The following is a 16,101-nucleotide window of genomic DNA, read 5'->3' as shown; positions in this document are numbered from 1 at the left end:
CTTGGAGGCTGATTCCAAAGGCTCTCCCTGCAGGTCCCTCCATCTGGGTACCTCCTTGTGGACATACAAGTCAGCTTAGTACCCCTATATTGGCAGGTTACATGTGAATATGAGGAGCTCCACCTGAGATGGGAATATTAAAGAGAAGCAGAGAGAGAGAGAGAGAGAGAGAGAGAGAGAGCGAGAGAGAGAGCAAGAGCACTTCTTCAGGAACACATGACCTTTCATACAGGCCAGTGAAACTGTGCTTAATAATAAACCTTTATGATTTTCAACTCCATGTTAGTGAGAAAACAGGGTACAAAAATATTGATTCCTTGGAGGGATGGTGGATAAGAGGATAAACTCTAGGATCAAAGGAGTTGGCAATTAGGAACAGAGTACAACTAATGACTCCAACTTGCAGTGTCTCAATTCCCTTTCTGAAAAAAGAGGGCAATAATTCTCTACTCATAGCATCTGTAAAGGATTTTGCCATGCAAAATGCTTGGTGGCTAGTAATAAATCAGTACGACTGATCTTAAAAGACTCATCAGTTTGTAATACAAAGAAAAGGTAGGTTACATTTCTTTAAATAGATCTTTAAATAGGAAAGGATTTCTGGAAGTATCTCGGGGACTCTGGCTGTCTCCTGAGAGTTGAAGAAAACAGAGATTGTATTTTCTAAAGACTTAGTGACATTTCACAGCATGTTGTAGAAACATGATGAAGTTTTATTAATTTATGAGACTTTCTGTTGATTAAAGGATAGAGTTGTCCTTTGAATACAGCCTCTCTATTTACCTTATTAATGTGAGGCTGAGGTGAAGCACAGCCTCTGAAAAGGGGTCTGCTATGATGAATTGGCTCCACACCTATTAGAGATAGAAGGGAGTAGGAGCAAAAGTGATCTAAGGAGCTTGGAGAGGGGTTGCCAAGTGTTGTCTCAGCCAGCCATCAGTGAGTTCATTTGAGTTAAAACTATGGGTCAAAAAAGAGAAAAAGTTTCAATGCCAGAGGGAAGTCAGGTTGCTGGGTTTTGCCACCTGTGTGGATTTAGCTGGCATGTCTGAGGCCTGAACAACTGTGGTCATGGCATAGACTGGCACTAGGGACTCTTCTATTTACCTGTCTGAGAGTTTAGGATTTTTCCTGTTCTCTATGTCCATAGTGTGGACAGAAAAACCTATAAATTTAATCAGTAAAAGAACACTTTGTGATTATGTGATTTGATAACAGAACCTCCATCTGTATTTCATATATGTTAGAAAATACTTTGGTTACATTTCTAGCATGTATTTGTGGTTTCACTAACAATTGTTCACTGATGGATTTTATTTTTATTTATCTATTCATTTTTTAAAGATGTGGGGGTACCGTTTGGGTTAGGTACATAAGTGGTCATCATACAGGTGAAGTTTGGGCTTCCCATTAGACCTCTCTTTGCCTAGTTTGGGATCAGGTACTCTTATTAATGTTATGTGCCCCTCCTCCCACCAGTGACCTGTTACTTCCAATTCCTGTCATGTAGTATTATAATAACTGTTCAGGGTCCACTTATAAGTGAGAAAATGTGATACTCAGTTCTTTGTTTTTGTTATAGTTCACTGAGCATGATATACTCTAAATCTATCCAAGCTCTGCAAAGTCCATAATTTTGTTCTTCTTTTAGCTGCATAATATTCCATCGTGTATATGTACCACATTTTTTTATCCAGTTCACTTTCGATGGGTGAACTTTCTTACTTGTTGCCTATGAGCAGTAACCTAGCCTAATTGCATGAGATAGGAAATAAATGACTTCACAAAGAATTTAACTCAGAAATCACTGAAGTCCTGGATTCTGCAAACTCTCTGTTCATAACTCTCTGCTTCCCTGGATATTTATACATTACCTGGAGTGAGCTGCATCTGTGTCAACTTAAGCTTAGATCTCTATTGCCAGGAGAGGTGAGGACTCAGGGTTGCAGGCAGAGATGGCATCTCCATAGGAAACTGATTCCTGACCTGGCCAAATTTCACTCCTCCAGGAGGCCGGAGGGTTGAAGAAATGTGTGCCAGAAGCCACACACTTTAGGGAATCATAAAATAAATCAAGGACTCTGTGAGTGACTGACATTTGCCCTGAGTCAGCACAACTGGGAACTACTCAAGCAACAGTGTCTCATGTCCCATCTTGGGGCAGTCAACGGCTACGTAGATCTGCCCCAGGAGGAGCAACCCAATGAACTGGCATGCCTCATGAGTAGGTAAGAACAGCGATTCAGGACAGCACTCAGTTTGTTTGGTTTCTAATAAGAGAATATGGCAAAGATCAAAATAAAGTGAATGACACCATAATGAAGAAAACAGTAAAAAACAACCATCTCTGTAGAAACCCCCAAGAGCAAGCCCTCAATAAGGGAGAAGTCTTTCTTTTTGTATGTGATTACTTACTATTATAATATTATCACCTGCTTATAATGTCATTGACCACAAGGCATTAGCAACAGCTCACCTAATCTAGCAGTAACTTTTGTTTCATGAATTGAGATTAATCCCATAGGTATACTGTGAAAGCTGGAATCTGCAAACATTGCACTTAACTCGGCTTAAAATCAGTGGCATTTCTCCTGCGCCTCAGGAAGATAAGGAAGTCAAGCAACATCCTTAAGCCTGGTGTAGCCATTCTGGCTTAGTGGAAGGTTGAATGGTTCTCACATGTCTTGTTTTTGACGTAGGCACACAGGACAAATTAGGAAGCATTACACAGGATTTGTCTAATTTTAATTTAATTCAATTTTGTTTGTAGGCTTGGGTAGAAAATCTACACTTACATCTCTGATTAGGGTAAGTCAGGGAAAGTGTTCATCAGAAGATCTCCCCTGCTGGGTGCTGGAGAATAAAAGCACATTCCAGAAAGTTTGTTAGTTGACCATTGCTGAAGCTCATAATATCTCAGGATGAGCCTGATGACTGAGAGCCCCCTGTAGTCTTGAGATGGGCAGTGCCTACCTCTGAAGAATCTAGGATCTGGAGGGACAGCATGGAGAGATATTTTCTACACATGAAGGAGTTCCTTTGGGAGAGAACAGAAGTATCTGGGACAGGGCAGACCAAGCTTGTCTGTAGTCATGATGTAATGGTTGTTGGAGAAACAATGGTAGCAGTGGTCATTCAAGTTCAAAGCCACTGATGCATCTCTACCCATGGCTTGGGAAATGTTAAATAAGGCTATTATAATAGTAGAGAAGACCATATTGGACTGGGCAAGAGGATGTTCTGTGAGGATATGAAAGATGTGCAGAAAACAAGGTCCTGATGGGGACTTGTCAGGTATGTCTGTCAAGTTGCTCCTGATTATTGGAGGAGAGACTGACATCTCTGGTCTGAGGTGTGTCAGGGACTCTTCGCAGTTAGGACACACTAGAATCCCTGTTTGTACTTATACTCAAGCAATTATAGTGACAAAAAAAAGTCATAACTCCATATTTACAACAATCTGAAGAACTTGGAAAAAACTGACTAGATAGATTTCAACTCTTTAATTATTCATGGACTCCATTTTAGGTTTTGTATAGATCAGCCACCTCTGTCCACATACACCCATATCTATTCTGACACTGTAGAGTTCTGACTAGACAAAAGTACACTACAAATTGTAAAATTTTTCTTTCCAGAGCTCTCCTGTTACCAACAACTTGAATTGTGCTTCACTGTAGTGTGTGGAGCTTCAAAAGAAACAGTTGTACTCTCCATCATCTGAAGGGCGATACAATGAATTCTGAGGGCCTCCTGCCCTCAGGTGATGTTATCCCTCAGGAATTCTGTTCTCCCTTGATACTCTGGTCTCTGCTGTACCACATGACGCTGGGCATCCCTATAATCATAAATCAGACCAGACAGATGATTCCGGTATCACCTGACCTCTATGTTTTTAGCATTGTTGGTGGGCTGAGAAAGCAGGGCAACATAGCCTCTTCTCCTATCATGACCATGACTGGTGCTGTTGGTCCTATCACATGGAATTCTCCTGGAGGTAATTGAGAAAGGATGGAATCAAAACCGAGATTGTGGCAGGCATGGTTGTGAGCTTCAGATGGGAGAGGAATAGACCAGTCAGTGAACACAATGAGCTGTGGACAATGAGCGAGTAGACCTAAAATAGAAATGCTCAAAGACACTGTTAGAACAAGAGGTAAGAACAGAACACGAAGCCAGTGTTCAACAGTCATATGCCTTAAACAAAATTTAATTGTAGTTTTCCATTTGCTTAGGATTAGAAGTTAAATTCATACAAATCACTTTAAAGCTCATAACTCAATGTACTATACAGCTATTCACTTTGCAGATGAGGAAATAGTATAAACACATAATTAAATATAATGTTAAAACATTAAAATGTTTTGTGCTAAGAATAATTAGAATGCTATACTATTTTCTCAGATTAAAAAATTAATGTACAAGATCTATGTAAAAATATATACTCTAAAACATGACTATAGTTTATCTCTAAGTATCGTGTTATAAGGAGAGACTGCAAAACTAACTTTACAAAGTTAAACTTTGCCTTGTTTCCAAAGAGAGAGAGAGACTGTTTTCCTTCCTCCCTTATCTTAGAGCACTTACTTGAGAATACTTGTGATGTTTGCCCCGTCCCTTTCAGTGGCCCTTTGATATGTACGTAAGTCTTTTAAAAAATCTCTGGCCAGTTTTACAACTGGAAATGTCTTTCTACAGGGCCTGTGAACATCCAAGAAGATAGACCACATCTTCCTGTCTCAGTGAATGTTCAACCCAGGAACCTGGTTTCAAACCGTATTTATGTATTTGTTATAAAACTAGAGGGAGTTCTATTTTTTCCTCTAGAAAAGGGCAATTCATTTTTAAAAATGGCTATTCCTGTTACCAGACGAATTTAGCATGAAAGCTTTTTAGCAAACAGTGCTCTGCAATCCGAACTGAATTAAAGTTATCTTATTATTGCTTTGAGAACATGTATATAATGGATTGCATCTGCATGTCTAAATATGAAATGTCTGTCTTTGCAATTTCATTAGTAAACTATTTGTGATGTGATACATTTCCTTAGTATATTGCCTGTAATGGGCATTGCAGGGTAGTTTGATGCTCATTTAAACAGTGAAAGTGTTCATTTCTTTTCTACATTCGTGGAGAAAATTTTCTGGCAGGATATTTTATTTTTAGTCATTTATACAAAAACAATCATATTTTTCTTTGTATATATTGTCAGATATGTAGCTTTCCCCCTTGAGTAGAATATCTCAGATTATGACAACTCCCACCCTTCAGGTTATTGTTTTCTTTACTTTCATGTTGTAAACATGGCATAGAAGTTAATATTCACAAGTAAGATACATTTCTCCATTTGGACTAACTGAATTTCTTAACTTCTTATGGGTTGTTCAAAGCCTCCTGTGCAGTCATCAGGCACCCCGTGCTTTGTGTAGACACTAGAGGATAAACAGATGGTAACAGAAGCACCTACTCAGGGTGAAAAGCAGAAACATCCAGTTCTACCTTTGAAGAACCTGCCTTTTCCACCAATTAGATGTTTAATCCTTAGGATCATCGTTAAAGCTGTAATGTTCATCTATGAATCAGAAATCCATCTGGTCACAAAACAATGTCCCTCTTTCCAAAATACACAAATTTCAGCTTAATTGTTGAATAGAGAACATTTCATATCCTGATAAGGGCTAGGAAGGATAAGGATGCTACATGACGGGTAAAAGCAGCCTGTCTTTGATAGAACAGAGCTCCAGAGTCTGTGCTCCTAAAGCCTGTCAGCCCACATCAGAGAGGAACCGATGACACAGGCCAGACAGGTGAAGAAGAGGTCTGATAGACAGAAACAATGACACCCCTGAGAAGGCTAAGATACATCCACTGATTAGCACAGGCTGGGAGAACCAGAAGTCATCATGGGAGCAAAGTCCACATCCACAAACAGCCTCATCTTCAGGTTACTGACCATACAAAACATGGATGAAGGCAATTGAAGTAGACAAAAATAAATAGAAACATGTCCTGTGTTAATGATTTGGAGACAGAATATTATAAAATGCCTCCACTACCTAGTGACATCTACACAAGAAATGTAATCCTTTTACGAAGTTCAATGGCGTGCTTTAGAGAACTAGAAAAACTAATCCTAAAAGTCTATGTGAAAACACGTAATACCATGAAGAGTCAGCAATGTTCAGTAGGAAGAAAAAATCTGGAAGCATCACACTTCCTGATTTGAAATTATATTACAAAGCTATAGTTATCAAAACATTGTGGTACTGACATAGAAACAGACACTTAAACCAATGGAACAGAACAGAGATATCAGAAATAAACCCACACATACATAGTCAGATAATGTTTTACAAGGATATCAAAAATACAAAATGCAGTAATGAGAGTCTTTTCAATAAATAGCACTGAGAAAACTGGATGTCCACATGCAAAAGAAAGAAATTTGACCCTTATCTTAGACCAAACACAGAGATCAAGGTCTTAAATCTAAGATTCAAAAGGAAAAAAATTCCTAGAAAACAATAACAACAACAAAATGTCCTCGACATTTTTGATTCCAATGGTTTTTTTGGACATGATATCAAAAACACAGCAAGGCAAGCAAAAACAAACAAGTAAGATTACATTAAGCTAAAAAGCTCGTGTACAGAAAATAAAACAATCAAATGAAAAGACAAACTAGAGAATAGGAGAACATATTTGCATAGTTAAGATATTAACTTAATATCAGATTAGTATCCAAAATATGTAAATTATTTATATAAGTAAATAATAAAAGATATTTTATTTTATTTTATTTTTTAAATATATATTTTATATTTTAAAGTTGTGGGGTACAGTTAAGGGTTAGGTATGCAAATATTCATTGAGCAGGTACCCATGTTGATGAGGTGTGACCCCCTTTCCCAGACAGATATTGACTACTATTAATCCCACTTATGAGTGAGAACATGTGATGCTCAGATCTTTGTTTCTGTGAGAGATCACTTAGTATTATAAACTCTAATTTCATCCAGGTTGCTGGGAAATTCATGATTTTGTTCTTTTTTGTGGTTGTGTAATATTCTATTGTGTATATATACCACATTTAAAAAAATCCAGTCCTCTTTTGATGGACAGCATGGTTGGTTCCCTGATCTTGCTATTATTATAAAGATGTGGGGTACAATTCGGGGCTAGGTTTACAAACATTGATTATGCAGGCATCCTTGTTGATGAGGTATGCCCCTCCCTCCCCTAGCAGTTTCCCCCAACTGCCAGTCCCAACCCCCTTCCCCTGACATTTTTCTGCTACTGCCAATTGCTTTCTTATAGCATTATAATTGTTCAAGTTCACCTTATGAGTGAGAACATATGGAACTCAGTTCTTTGTTTCTGTGACAAATCACTGAGTATGATCAATTCCAAATACATCCAATTTGCTGCAAAGTCCATATATTTGTCCTTCTTTAGGGCTGCATAATATTCCATTGTGTATATGTACCACATTTTTTTAATCCAGTTCAGCTTCGATGGGCAGCATGGTTGGTTCCATGTTTTTGCTATTGTGAATAGAGCTGCAACAAACATACGTGTGCAGGTATCTTTTTTGTAGAATGATTTGAGTTTCTCTGGGTGTATTCCCAATAGGGGAATTGCTGGGTTATATGGAAGGTCAATTTCTAGTTCTTTCAGAAATCGCCACACTGTCTTCCAAAGAGGCTGTATTAGTCTGCATTCCCACCAGCAGTGTAGAAGTTTTCCTTTTTCTCCACATCCTCACCACCATCTGTTGTTGTTTGTTTTATTAATGATGGCCATTCTTACAGGGGTTAGGTAGTATCTCAGTGTGGTTTCAATTTGCATTTCTCTAATGATGAGTGAGGCTGAGCACTTTTTCATGTGTCTGTCAGCAGCCCGTATATCTTCTTTTGAGAAGTGTCTATTGATGTTTTTTGCCCACTTTTTAAAGGGGCTATTTGTTTTTTTCCTTTTGGCATGTTTGTGTTCCTTGTAGATCCTTGTAGGCCTTTGTCAGATATATAGTTGGCAAATAAGAAAAAATATTTTAAAAAACCAATTAAAATAGTAAAAGATACAAATCGACATTTCTTTAAGGAAAATATACAAATGATTAACAGGTTTATTAAAAGGCACTCAATATTACTAATCATCAGGGAAATGCAAATCAAAGCCACTAAATATCATCTTATGCCTATAGGATGGTTTTTATCAAAAGCACAAGAGGCAAGATATGTTGGTAAGGATGTGGAGAAATCAGAACCCTTATACCCTCTTGCTGGAATGTAATTTGGTACAGCCATTATGAAAAACTGTATGAAGGTTCCTCAATAAATTAAAAATAGAAATGCCACATGATCCAGCAATTTCACTTCTGGGTATAGACCCAAAAGAAGTGAAATGAATATCTCAAAGAAACATCTGCCCTCCGTGTTTACTACAGCGTATTAACAACAGTGAAGACATGCAAACATTCACTGAGAAATGAGAGGATAAAGACAACCTAGTGTACATATAGAGTGGAATATATGTAGCCTTTTACTCAAACATGGATGCACCTAGAGGGCATTACTAAGTGAAATAAAATGGACGGTAAAAGACGCATACTGTATGATCTCACATATATGTGAAATATAGAAGATTCAAACTCAGAGAGCAGAAGTTGAATGGTGGTGACCAGGAGCTGAGGACAGGGGAATAGGGACATGATAGTTAAAGGGTACAAAGTTAGGCGAGATCAAAATATTCTGGAGAGCCACTGTGCAGCATTGTGTCTACAGCCAACCATAAGGATTGTAGACATGAAACTTACTTAGAGGTTGGATCTTATAGAAAATGTCCTAACCCAAAAAATGAAACAACACAAAAACTCAATAATAACACTAATAAAGATGGTTAGGGGAAACTTGGGAGACAGATATATTTGTCACCTTGATGGAGGTTACAGTTTCATGGTGTATACCAATCCTCAAACTCATCAACACACACATGTATATATGAAATATGTGCAACTTCTTATATGTCAAAGATAAATCAATAATATCATTCTGAAAGTGTCTGAAAAACTTAAGACATTAGGAAAAGATAACAAATAGAGATCAAAAAAATATTTACTGGATGATAGGGTGTGATAACTTCAGAAAAAAAGTGAAAGTCTTAATATCAGCTCCTAGTATCAGTGGAACATATCATGTTCCACTGTGATTATGCTACATCTAGTGTTTTGTGTTTTAAAATGTCTTCAACAGGTCTTTGCATTATTTTCTTAGTCCTCAAACCACTTGAAATTTAAATCAACACATTTCCCAAAGTGAGTTGCAAAATCACTCGGTAAAACCCATCACATAGTTGGAATTTGGGAATTAAGTAATGGAAATTAACATTCTTCACAACTAACAAAATATTCCCAGCACTTGAATATGAGATTGAACAATTAGGACACTGTCTTATTTTTTTCTAACACAATGCTACTTCACCCCTCCCACTGCCCCAGCAGATGACTTAATAAGTGCTGTTTACATTTTGCCTGGAGTCCAGCTCCAGGAGAGAGTCAGGGCTTGAGACGGGGGAATCAGGAAGCAGCAAAAAAGAAAAGATGAAAACGACAGGAATCCTCTTCCTGGGGAGAGCTCAAGATTCTGCCAATTTTTATTTATTTTTCACAAGCTTATATAGGTTTTCCACTCAGCCCTGTACCCACAAATGTATCTTATGTTGCTAACCAAACACCCACGTACATCCTTTTTGCACTCACAATAAGGTTGACCTTTAACAATTTCAACCACAGATGGCGTTTTTCTTAAGTCAAACATTATGAATGTCCTGTTTTTTTTCCTAACTTTCTCATAACTATTTACTATTATAGGCCTATAATATCCCTACCCTATAAAGCTAAATCTTAACCCCAAGTCTTATTTAACTTACTTACTACTATATATTTATTTCTATTAATCTTATTTCTATCCTTATGTCTCTATATTTTCTTAACTATCACTTATACTATCCTATATCTCTTATCTTACTAGTTTATCTTATCTTACTATCTTATTGTTAATATTCTAAGTTCTATCTTCATTAAACTACTTATTTAATCCTAAAATATCTTAACCTATTCTTTATCTCAAATGGTTGTCTTCCACCAGCTCTCAGCTGGGGTCTGTTGTTTATGAGGAAGTGGCCGACTCATTCTTCTTGGCTTCCTGCTGTTTACTGAAAAACATCCTTACACACCCTAAGGGGCACCCTTTTTGCTGCAATCTCACCTCCATTATGCCTATGTATAATTTTTGCTGTCAAAATGCCATCATCCATTTGTGCATCTATTATCTCAATTAAAGAGGGAACATTCTCAAGCCTATGCATGCAATCCTTCAAAGTTAGGGAAGGTCCGTCAACAGGATCCATGGGGCTTTTCCTCCATCATGGCCGCATTTTACTGGGGCCTTGCTCCCAGCTGACATTTTTCCTGTTTTCAGGTCCCATTTACCTTACTTTTACTAGTGATTGCAGCTCCCGACATCTCCCCCTTTTTTTTTTTTAAAATGGCAATGTGGATAGTGTCGGCATTTCGTCAGATAGCTTTTCTTAATCTTTGGATAATGATTGGTAAAATAAGCAGCAAAACGAAAACAATTGATCCAATTGCTATGAAATTACATATCAAATTCCAAAGAGAGTTAGAGGAAACAACCCGAGTGAGAGAATTTGCAAAATTAGACGCTGCCTGAGAAAAAAGTTTTGGAGATAAATGAGCCTGGGAAATAGCTGTAATCTGGCTATGTAACTGCTAGAGATTTAAAGTTGAATTGGTAGAATACCAAACTCCCTGTAAATGTTTTTGGACATCAACCCAATTAATATTTTGCCCATTATAAGGCATGGGAGTAACACAAGTCCATTTAAATTCTGCATGACAAGCAACAGACATCCGCACTTTAATATGCTCTGATTGCCTATATATAATAATGCTGATTCTAAAGCATTTAATCTATCAATAATACTTTTATCTATCTGTTCTTGAGTAAATAAAGCTAAATTAACATTTTGAGACAGTTCGTTCGCATGCTCCGCAGTATGCATTTCCTGTACTAAGGCCGCTGCAGAGGTTGCTATAGACCCCATTATAGCAATCAGAGCCGTAATTCCCAATATAAGGGTGAACACAAATCTACAAGATCTAGCTAAAGAAGAAGTCACTTGTTCCAAGATATATGTTCCAGGGGTGGCATACCAAGGCACAGATAATTTAACAGGTGCAAATACATATGATGGGTGCTTTAACAAAAATACCTGTGCAGGATTTTTAGTAATACAATTAGATAAAGAACAGTTTTCACAAATAATTTCGAGCATGGGCTGGACGGACGGGTAGCTCATGGTGGTGACGGATGAGTTGATCAGGTACCCACACAGGTGAATTGGCATTCTGGGGAAAGACACAAGCAAATCCTCACCTGGACATTAGTAAAATATCAGGACCTTGCCACTCTCCAGTGAGCAAGTCCTTCCACCTAACCAATGGGAAATCAGAATACAAATTAAAAGGTTGCACAGAAAATGTCTATAACTGCACACATTTTGACTCTCTGGCCAGATTTCTCTGTAGTCTTAAAAGTATAAGGTTGATTATTAACCACATAGGCTGCGTGCCCTGTAGATGACCTATCAGTAAAGACCAGCTCTGCCAGAGGCGGCAATGGTTGAGCTGAGCAGTGACTCAGAAAAATAATTGCCTTTTGACTTAGAAATTGCAATAGAGGATTTGTAGGTAAATGGAAAGAAATAACTCCAACAAATCCTAATAATGCCAAAGCCCAATCGACATCCTCAGCTATTAATGTATCTAATTGTACTTTAGTATATGGTATAATAATTTCTGACACATCAGCTCTGAAAAGTTCTTTACTCCTGGTTCGACCTTTATTTATGAGCTGAGCAGAATATGTTGGATATGCTACCAAGGCTCTCTTAGCTGTAACAGGTAAATGTAGCCATCCTGTAGGAGTATATTCAATAGATAAAACAAGTAAGCACCAAGGCTTAGTGTGATTGAGCCTTTTTACCTGCTGTTCAGGAAGCTTTTGCTGAACCTTATTCAATGCTTCCAATGCCTCAGGAGTTAACTGTTGGGCTCATGGACTTGTTTCTTTCCCATATCATCATAAGTTCAGCCATCCTCTCCACAGCACACTGTGCAGTAAGCTGAGCCTCTGCATCCTGATCCCAACAGTCTTCGATTGTCTCCTTGAGTGATCTCACTGCCAGGCTATTTTCCTTCCAGGCTTCTGGGAACTTGGGTCTCTGTTTTTCCCTAGACACAAGAACCTGCATATCCTCAAAAGTGGGGTGATTTTCAACTTCTGTCTGAAAAACCATCTGGTATTCTGGCACAGATTCCCCTGGGAAGAGATCTGTACATCTCATAAATATCTCCCAATAGATTAGCCCAAGTGCATACATGACTACTTGTTTCAAAGCTGATTCACAGGCCCTCAGGTTCACTGCTCCTTCAAGCACTTCTGGTGCCATATATCTGATTGTGCCATCCTCACTTATGGCTGCATTATCTTCTTCCCCTGGGTGCACCAGTCTATTTCTAGTCAGCCTCATGGACAACCCAAAGTCACTAATAACACAGGTTCCATCGTTTTTCACCAAGACATTTCTACTGTTTAAATCTCAGTGGGAAATTGCAGGTTTATAATGATCTCCTCGTGGTAATTCTGTGTGAAGATAAGCCAGTCCCCTAGTCACAGAATGAGCCAGACGGCATGAGCTTACCCAGTCACTTGTATGGAGACTCAAATAGTTGCATAGGGATCCATTGGGATAGTACTCCATCAGCAAATATTCCATGCATCCATCGGCAGTGACTCTCTCATCTCCAACTATAAAGTGAGCAATATTGTCATGCTCCATCAAAGGCACTCTGTAAATGTTCTTCTCGTTGGTAAAATTCTGACGGTTTGTGAAGGAAAACACTTTTACAGCAACTGGATGCTCATCCAAGGAGCCTTTATATACTGCTCCATATCGACCCTGGCCAATCAGCTCCAACAGTTTCAGATTATCTAAATCAAGAGAAAGTTCTGATGCTGCTGCCTCCACCATGTTCATACTGTGAAGACCTTGTTTATGGTCTCCTGTCAAAATTCTGTATCCAAAGTATAAGGTAACTATCAAAATAGCTAATACAGAGACTGAAGCCAAAGCAGTGATTATTGTTTCATCTTGGTTAAATGAATGAGATGGACTGAGTGGTGTCATGTCAGGAGGTGGAAAATTCTCAGTAAAGTTGACATTACATAAATCTGTGCTACAATAGCAGAAATGGCACGTCCCATTCTGAATTGAGGGAGGAGTGGTAGTTACTACCCATTCTCCATAGTGACGCTCTTGGGGATCTCCCATGAGAGACCAACATCCTTGTTTTACAAGATTTATGTCCCCTTTTGATTTCTCCCAAAGGCCATAGCAGGTGCTACCTTTTGAGCATAATATTGTCCCATTTTCATGAGAGATTCAACTCTCACCTATCCCAAGGTCTTGCTGATATGGATCTTTAAATGCACATAGCCGTTCTTGATTCTGGGAAGCAGCCGCGGTGCTGACCAGCAGGACAGATTACAACAGCCAGGGCACCCACCAGGGCTGCCATGGTGAGGAAGGCATCCCTGGACCGGTCATGGAGTGGGAGGATGTGGAAGAGAAACATGGGAAGAGGCAGGGGCGGAGACCATGGCCCGAGGCTGCCCTCGCCTCTTGGGGCTTATCCCGGCCAGATCACAGCACACTTCAGAAGGATGAACAGAGGACGAGAGGATGTTCTACTAAGCAACGGGGTGACAGTTGACTCAGGTTGGGAAAAGGTACCATAGCAAGGAGTAGTCATAAGTGCCTGTCTCAAAACATTCCACTAAGAATAAGCATCCTCAGGCATCTGAGTCCCTCCACTAGTAGAATACCATTTTAAAAATATTTTTTCCAACCTGGTCCCAAATCTCCAAATCCAAGGTTCCCTCCTCAGGACACCAAGGACTTATTTTTCGCACAAAATCTAAAAATGAATTAAGCTTATCTTTACTAACCTTAATACCTTTGTGTTGCAATGTTCTTCCTATTATTCTCAAATATGTTTTCCTTTCCTTAGAACCTGAATGACCCATAATTCTTCTTTTAAAGAGGCACAACAACTTCTCAAATTCTGAAATACCCTTAAAGAGAAACGACAACTTCTCAACTTCTTTTTAAAGAGGCACTACAACATCTCAAAAGTTCAAACACAATTACTTCTCAACATCTTAAAGAGGCACAATAACATCTCAAAAGCACTGGCTATTTGTCCTATCCTTTCCTGCACTCACTCACAGGGAGACTGCAGCACTCTCAGGACAAAGTTCATTCCCAAAATGATGAACGACATGAAAACTATACTTACCTGCTCAAGTCCCTGTTGGGCGCCACTTGCTGGAGTCCTGCTCCAGGAGAGAGTCAGGGCTTGAGATGGGGGAATTGGGAAGCAGTGAAAAAGAAAAGAAGAAAACAACAGGAATCCTCTTCCTGGGGAGAGCTCAAGACTCTGCCAATTTTTATTTATTTTTCACAAGCTTATATAGGTTTTCCACTCAGCCCTGTACCCACAAATGTATCTTATGTTGCTAACCAAACACCCACATACATCCTTTTTGCACTCACAATAAGGTTGACCTTTAACAATTTCAACCACAGATGGCGTTTTTCTTAAGTTAAACATTATGAACTTCCTGGTTTTCTTCCTAACTTTCTCATAACTATTTACTATTATAGGCCTATAATATCCTTACCCTATAAAGCTAAATCTTAACCCCAAGTCTTATTTAACTTACTTACTACTATATATTTATTTCTATTAATCTTATTTCTATCCTTATGTCTCTATATTTTCTTAACTATCACTTACACTATTATATATCTCTTATCTTACTAGTTTATCTTATCTTACTATCTTATTGTTAATATTCTAAGTTCTATCTTCATTAATCTTCCACCAGCTCTCAGCTGGGGTCTGTTGTTTATAAGGAAGTGGCCGACTTGTTCTTCTTGGTTTCCTGCTGTTTACTGAAAAACATCCTTACACACCCTAAGAGGCACCCTTTTTGCTGCAATCTCACCTCCCTTATGCCTATGTATAATTTTTGCTGTCAAAATGCCTTCATCTATTCATGCATCTATTATCTCAATTAAAGAGGGAACATTCTTAAGCCTATGCACGCAATCCTTCAAAGTTAGGGAAGGTCCGTCAGCAGGATCCATGGGGTTTTGCCTCCATCATGGCCGCATTTTACTGGGGCCTTGCTCCCAGCTGACATTTTTCCTGTTTTCAGGTCCCTTTTACCTTACTTTTACTCATGATTGTGGCTCCTGACATATATATATATTTAAAGATGCCTGTGGTATACAATTATACACACATTTGGTCTTTGCTTCCTGTATCTGGCATAGAGCTCCTAAAAACATTGAATTTTCCAGACGGACAGGACACCCTTCTGACCACAGTGCAGTTTATTCGATGAATTGCATCCTGGTAAGTGCCTAGATAGGTTCAGGAGAGGGGCTGGTCATCAGAGCATCCAACTATGTGTTTAGAAGATTACAACCTGTGACCCATCTCCCAGTCTCCAGAAAAGGAAGGTTGACTGGAGAGTGACCTCAGTAATTAATGAGCAATGACTTAATCAATCACACCTGTGTAATTAAGCTTTCATAAAATCTCTGAAGTAAGAAGGCTTAGAAGATTCTAGGGGGATAAACCTATCAAGTGTTATAAGTGTGGTGCTTCCAGATTCCACAGGGTAAGGGTATGGGAGTTCAGCATTCAACCTCATCACCTTGCCCCTTGTATCTCCCTCATTTGACTATTCCTGACTTCTACTCTATTAAAAAAAACTAAACTCATGTACATCACTTTTCTGTGTTCTGTGAGTCATTCTGGAGAATTATCAAATATACAAGAAATCACAGAATCTCCCAAGTTTGTGAACAGCAGAGTAAAGTTCAGGTACCATGGGGACTCTGTCTGTGGTTGGCATTTGAAGTGGGGACAGTTTTGTGGGACTGAGT

General features: G+C 38.8%; 1 pseudogene; it reads right to left on the bottom strand.

Annotated features, from left to right (window-relative positions):
- Positions 1 to 12,114: 12,114 nt before the first annotated feature.
- LOC103272058 lies at positions 12,115 to 13,674 on the bottom strand (annotated as a pseudogene).
- Between the last annotated feature and the right edge of the window lie 2,427 nt (positions 13,675 to 16,101).

The sequence above is a fragment of the Carlito syrichta genome, unplaced genomic scaffold (assembly GCF_000164805.1).
Source record: "Carlito syrichta isolate Samal-C Ts95f unplaced genomic scaffold, Tarsius_syrichta-2.0.1 Scaffold312095, whole genome shotgun sequence".
NCBI lineage: Eukaryota > Metazoa > Chordata > Mammalia > Primates > Tarsiidae > Carlito > Carlito syrichta.
Note: the sequence above shows the minus strand (reverse complement) of the source record. Positions and strands in the feature narration are given on the sequence as shown.